At 44.7% G+C, this 6,701-nt stretch overlaps 1 long non-coding RNA gene across 1 annotated transcript; it reads left to right on the top strand.

Moving 5' to 3' along the window:
• Positions 1 to 401: 401 nt before the first annotated feature.
• LOC120325042 lies at positions 402 to 2,519 on the top strand. Its single transcript, XR_005566831.1, has 2 exons — positions 402 to 474; positions 2,363 to 2,519. It is a non-coding gene; the product is annotated as an uncharacterized LOC120325042 (long non-coding RNA).
• The last annotated feature ends 4,182 nt before the right edge of the window (positions 2,520 to 6,701 follow it).

Here is a 6,701-nt window from a genome sequence, read left to right as displayed (position 1 = left end):
TTGGTTTTACAGGCTTCTGGGTTTAAGCACGTGCATTGCTTGAACTGCCCAGCTCCATCAAAATCTGACAACTAGAAATAACAGGAAGGCCCTTCAAATATTTTTCTAGTTAATCCTAAACACAGATTAATGGTGCAGGAAAGAGGAAGAGATATTTGCAAGGGTTGCAGGTCAGTGGTGTTCTATCCAACATACAAGCTGCGGGACGTGTCAGCTGCGTGGAACCAACGAGGTCTCAGCTTAGCATCATAGGACAGAATCACAGAAGGGTGATTCCATATGATCTGTCCCCAATTTGGCCACTTCCCTTGGCCACTGATGGAGTCACTCTGTCAGAGAAGGCCACTGGGTTGGTCAGACAGGACTTTTCCCCTGGTGAAGCTGTGCTGGCTGTCCCAAATCACCTCCCTGTCCTCCATGTGCCTCAGCAGAGCTTGTGGGAGGGTCTGTTCCATGATCTTCCCAGGCACAGAGGTGAGGCTGGCAGGGTGGTTGTTCCCAGGGTCCTCCTTTCCACCCTTTTTTTAACATGGGGACAATGTTTTCCCTTTTTCAGTCACCTGGACTTCAACTGACTGCCAAGACTTTTCAAATATCCTGGAGAGTGGCTTGGCAGCTCTCTCTTCAGGTCCCTCAGGTGGTCATTAACCAGATGTTCTCTTACAGTGGGAGGGATTTTGCTCCCCCAGTCCCCACCCTGCTGTCCATCCACTGAGAGGTGTGGGGAGAGAGATTGCCAGTGAAGACTGAGGCAAAAAATTGCTCAGCCTTCTCCTTGTCTGTTGTTAGCAGTTTTCCAGCCTTGTTTATCAGGGGGTGCACCTTCTTTGACCTCCCTTTTCTGGCTGACACACCTATGGAAGCCTTTCTTTTATTCTCTGTATCCCCTGACAAGTTCAGCTCCAGCTTTGCCTTGACCTTCCTCACCCCATCCCTACACAACGGAACTACACCGAGTGCTTTTGAGCATCCACCTGCTGAGATGGCAACTCATCCAGAGCAAAAACAACTCAAAACCTTACACAAGATACCCTTGGAATGGGGCAAAGCCCTCACATCATCCCCTTGCTGGCTGAGCTGCCCAGGCAGCCTTTCTCACGGACTCCAATATGGTGAAAAATATTCAAGAAAGCACAAACAGAAAGCTCCAAGGGAAAAAAAAAAAAGCCTTTCTGACTACTGAAGTAATGATTTGACACTAACCAAATACAAATGCACAGATAGATTATTATCAGCTAATGGTCTGTTCCAAAGGCTGCTGAAATCAAAGTCAGCCTCCCCTTTGATCTCAGTATTTTCACTAGGTTAGGTTCCAAGTTTACAAACCATATTCTATAACAAAAGATGTTTCACAACACACATCCACCCGTATGAAAGAAACCTATGTCTGGGAAGACTTTTTTTTTCCCCCCTCAATGTTTTAAAGTTCTTCTGTAGACATTACTGTGCTGGTGTGAGTTTGGGGAGTTCACCTGGGGAGGAAGAACATCAACAGTCCTTCAAGCTGCTCCCTTCACCTGGCTGAAGAACCATACATATTATGGCAGGTATTGCTGTAATATGTGTTCCCTGGGGCTCATATTATATCCAACTCTTTTGTAGCTCTTACCAGTAAATGCCTTAGAGACAAACCCTCTTGGGCAGTGTTTGCAATTACACTTTTTAAGTTGCATTAACTCACTGAAGGTGTCAGTTTAGAACCATCCACTTTTGCCATCTATTGCCAAGGTACCTGTTTTTCTGTTGCTGGTACTTTTTGACCTTAGTAACAGGATCCACAAGATGTGAGGAACACAGCTCAAGTAGGCTGAGTTTGCTAAACAAGGGAGGTCACAGAATCCCGGAATCATTTAGGTTGGAAAAGACCTCCAAGGTCCCCGAGTCCCCCCTGTGCCCATCCCCACCTTGTCCCCCAGCCCAGAGCACTGAGTGCCACGGCCAGGCCTTCCTTGGACACCTCCAGGGGTGGGGACTCCAAACCTCCCTGGGCAGCCCCTGCCAAGGCCTGACCACCCTTTCCATGAAGAAATTCCTCCTGATGTCTCTCATGTACCATTCACATACAAAACCATGGAGCCACCCTCAGATCTCTTGATTTCAGAGCTCTTATCTCTGCATTTAATGGACCATTTTTTGACAGTTTTTTTGACTACAGGCTCACAAACAGAGTCTGCTGCAGACACACCTGAGTGCTGGTGTAAAACATCCAGGTTTACACACTACAAAAGGTTTGAAAGATCTTGAGCTCAGAGCTGATATGACCCTGTGGCTCTACACCTGCAAATCTCTCCTCAGCCCTCGTGGCAGAACAACCCTTTGTGGGTGAAGCCTTTGATTTTTTCCTTTGCTTTTCCCTTGCCAGAGCCTGGGAGAAAGGGATCCTGTGCTGACATCCCATCTGCAGCCCTGACTGTTGTCCATCAACCAAGAAAAACATCAGAGCAGAACATCTGCTGGCTGACTTGTGGTTTCTGATCCAACTGGTTCCTGGTAAAATAAACCAGATTAGTTTAAACTAACACCAAGGACAGTTTTCAGAAGATAGGTAGCAATTTCAACCACATAGTTACCTGATGTCCAGGAAGATCTTAAGCCATTTTTTCAAACAAGGATTTAGAAACCTAAGGCAATTCATTTTTTTTTAAATTATTACCCAAAATCTTGATGTAGATCTAGTAAAAGTCTCTTGCTGACCCATCTTCCTCCTTCAGATGGGAGGTTCTGTAGCAGCAGCTAATCCACTCCTAAAAACACAGCCTTTGCTCCAAACCAGCATGTTCTGTTATAGTTTACACAGCTTTTGAACCACTTCATTCATGCTGTGCCCTGCAAGCCTATGTTCCACTCTTACTTAAGAAAATGAGTTTGGGCTGTGGAGAAGGGGCCAGATCCACATCATCACATGGGTCAGCAGAGCCCCAAAGCCTTGTTCAGCTGCTGCCTAACTCAGGAGATAATACATCTCTTTACCTCTTCAAACTGAATTTTCCAACCTGCCATTCCCTGAACACCCAGTGTTCAGCTTTGTGAATAACCAGGGATGTCTTTTTCTTGCTAATTAATGATGGTTCAGGACAGTCTGAAGCAGGATGGGGCCCTTCCCCTGCCCGTCCCTGGGAGTTTGCAAAGGCCCACAGCACCCAACCAGCTGGGTCCTCCCCTCCTTCTCACTCAGTCCTGCCAGGCATGACAGCAAAAACAAGGGTTTGAGGAGCACAGGGAAGTGTCATGTGAATATTTTACAGCTTGATAAAGGGTTCAACAGCTGAACATCTGAGTGATGGAGGGAGAGTATCACGGTCCCTCCATCTGCTGTGGCAGCTGGATGTTGGAAGTAGAGAAGAAACCAGAAATTACCTCAAATCTTTGCATCTTTTATTAGAGTTCGAGTCATGTGGGGCACATACATCTTGTTTCTGGTTAGAAGGAAAGCCCCCCAGCTCTGCTGATTAATCCAGCCAGTCTAACTCAGCAGAAACACGAGCCCCCAATGCAGGATTACTGTTGACAGCACAATAAGGCAGAGGGACAACACAGCCCAAACTTGCCTTTGAGCTGGTGGCTGTGATACACATCTTCAAAAATCTTGAATTATGCTCCCAGCCTAACTAGTTATCACGTTCCTGGGTGGCTTTAAAACCTCCAGTTTGAGTTTAATTGCAGGTAAAATGGGTAAGAGAGTGATATACAGCACTGACCCCACCACCAAGGAGCTGAAGTGGTCAGGATTTCAGTGTGGCATCTCAGAGACAGGAGGTGCAATGTAGAAAATATCCAGGCTGCAATGGTAGAAAACAACCAGGTTTTGAATGCACGTCTCCTCCTGCCTATTTTGATATTTTGCTGCAAGATCTTTAACAAAACTGTTAGAAAACAGGAGTTGTCTTACATGAAAAACACAAAGAATTCTTATTCTGGTTTTCCCCCTGAACTCTCTGACCTTTTCTCTGGAAGCAGTGCCTGCTATCAAATGGAGAGAAAAGAAAAATTGTGATTTGAAGTGAAATGGATACAATTCTGATGTGGTTTCTTGGGTTTTTGAACTAAAAGGTGAAAAGAAAAATGTCTTTTCGTGAAATTGCAAGGTGCCAGTTGTTAAAGGCTTCTTTACACAACCATTTGAAACACACTGCAGCATCTAAAAATGAACCAAAACCACAACACAGTAAATTAAGGTGAGTCCAGCTGAAATCATTCCAATGCTGGAGACCCATCAGTGCAGATTCCAATAAGAATATGAAAATATTCTGTGAAAAATGTTCACTAACGAGAGAATTTTCTTTTGCTCTTCCCTGTTCCCTCAAATGTCTTCACAAGACCAGCCCCCATTTCGTGAAAAGATCTGTTTGCAACGAGCACAGAACAGTTCATATCCACCCAAATTCGTCACTTGTGAAATCCTGGCTTTATATTTTTGTATTACAATTCCCCACTTAACGCCCTGGGAATCCTCACTCACAGGTAATAGGTATTTAAGCAGCTTCCAGCATGAATGCAGAGCAAAAACGTGACAAACATTTTCAATCTGTCAACTTTGTCACAATCTACTGCTTTTCTTAATATCCTGGGCAATAAAAAAGAAGCCGCAGCCGCTCAGAAACCTCTGTTTCCATTTCGTGAAACAATTTGAGGTTTTGCAAATTGTTTTCACTTGGAGGCCAAAAAAAAAAAAAAAAAAATGAAACCAGGAGGTTCGAGAAGTTTTGGTTGAGAGGCAGCTGAGCCTCTTTCACAGCCCTTTTTAGATCAGAACCCCTGTTCCCCCTTTGCCTGTTTGTCATGCAGGCAACGTCCTGACCCGGGGGTTCAGTCTCTATTACACCACAACAACAGTTTCATTTTCCTCCAGAAGCAAAGCAATTTCAAAGCCTTGAAATGTTTCTAATTACGACTGTTGTTTATGAGTGTTACATGATCACTAGAGTATATATAAAGAACGCTTGCAGTTTCCAGAAGTTTTTGAACTTCTGCCAGAATTTTATCCGTAAGCTCACACTGCAACCCCTTTTCCTCATCCACCTGGACCTGAGTTCCATCCTCCTGAAGCTCTGAAATAACGGATTTTTGCATAATACTTGGGCTGTGATTGAAAAAAACCCACCCCTCTGGTCAAAATATTTCAGCCAGATCTAATTTATTATCCCCTGTAAATGCCCGTGGAGTGAACTCATCCTTCTTATTTGCCGAACTACTGACCCAATCACTTTTTGTACCGCTGGATCAATTTTAGCTTAAATTGCTTTGTCTGCATAAATTACATCCCTTTGTGAACATGAGGGCTTCTGCCTCTGCCTACACAGAGCTTGCAGCATTCGAAAAGTTGATCCCTTAGTTTCAGAAATCTCTGGGGAAATGAGGCATTTTAGAGATGCAATTTAAGGCCCCAACCCTTTAAACATTGTCTCATCTACTGTGTTGGGTGTTATTAGTCCCACTGAAATCAGTAGAAATATTTACATGAGCAAAGCTGGGGAGATATGATAAATGTCTGCAGGATCAGGGCACGGATGCATCATGTCTTTGGGTGCAAAAGAAATTAGCTGTTGCATCTGTGATCAGCAGAACTCAAGAGCTGGACTCGATGATCCTTCTGGGTCACTTCCAAATCAGAATATTCTGTGAAATCTGTGAAAATGGCTGCAAATGGAAAACAGGGAGGTTCATACAAGGGATCAAACCATGGCCCTTCTGTCAGGTTGTCAAGGAAGAAGAAGCTCTGGGCTTTGAATCAGCCCAAAATTTCAAAGCGAAAATCAGCTGCAATTAATGTTCCCAGAGCCACCTTCCCAAGTCCAAAATTACATTCAAATGCATCTTTGCCTGATTTAAATCTCCAGGGATAAGTGACACATAGTAAGGTTGACACTAAGATAGACACGGTGTCGCTCATCATCAGCTCGTTAACAAATTAATCAAAGCCCAGATAGGTCACTGTGCAGTTGCAGTTAATCACCTCACCACTCATCCCCATGAAGGGCCCGATTTCACTCACAAACCCAACTTCACACCCACTCCCCCCAGATCTGCTCTGATCTTGGGTTTCCCTGTAAAGTGTTTGACATCAGAAATAATGAGACACCCTTTCAATACTTCCTTTTCATACTCTGAATGTTAATTTGAGCCCCATCACTCATTAAAGAGGACGGTGTGGTATCTCCCACCCTCACGAGCCTGGGAGTCATTACAGAGCCTTAGATCAAACCCTTGACGAACACGAGGCATGGGAGGGTCTTGCAGGACCAAGAGCTAGACATGGCCAAAAATCCCTGATCCCAGACACCCTCAAAGGCTGGAGTGTGTTACAGCTGGGTCCACAGCCGGGATGTGCTGCTCCTGTTCAGGTACTTTGCAGAAATGAGGTTGGCAATCTCATAAGCCCTTTTGCAGAGATCTGGTTGTATATTTTCTTACTCCAGTGGGAAACACTGCAGAGAGAGAATTTCATCATCACTCCTGCTCCTGGTGTCGAGTAAAACTACAACATCCAGAGGAAGAGGGAAATACCAAAGCTGTTCAGTCTTTCTCCAGTCAATCCCCAGGGTTTGCCCAGGCTGGACCACAGTTGGGTGGAAGAGCTTTGTCAAACCAGCTGACCCAATAAACTACACTTTCACACTAATTAGGTTTTCATTATCAGGGTGTCAAGAAACAGAGCACATTGAACAATTTATTCCCTGTGTGTGGGACAGCTTTCACTGGAT

This window comes from Pipra filicauda, unplaced genomic scaffold (genome assembly GCF_003945595.2).
Source record: "Pipra filicauda isolate LSUMZ 115617 unplaced genomic scaffold, ASM394559v2 scaffold80_size11013439_pilon, whole genome shotgun sequence".
Classification (NCBI taxonomy): Eukaryota; Metazoa; Chordata; class Aves; order Passeriformes; family Pipridae; genus Pipra; species Pipra filicauda.
Note: the sequence above shows the minus strand (reverse complement) of the source record. Positions and strands in the feature narration are given on the sequence as shown.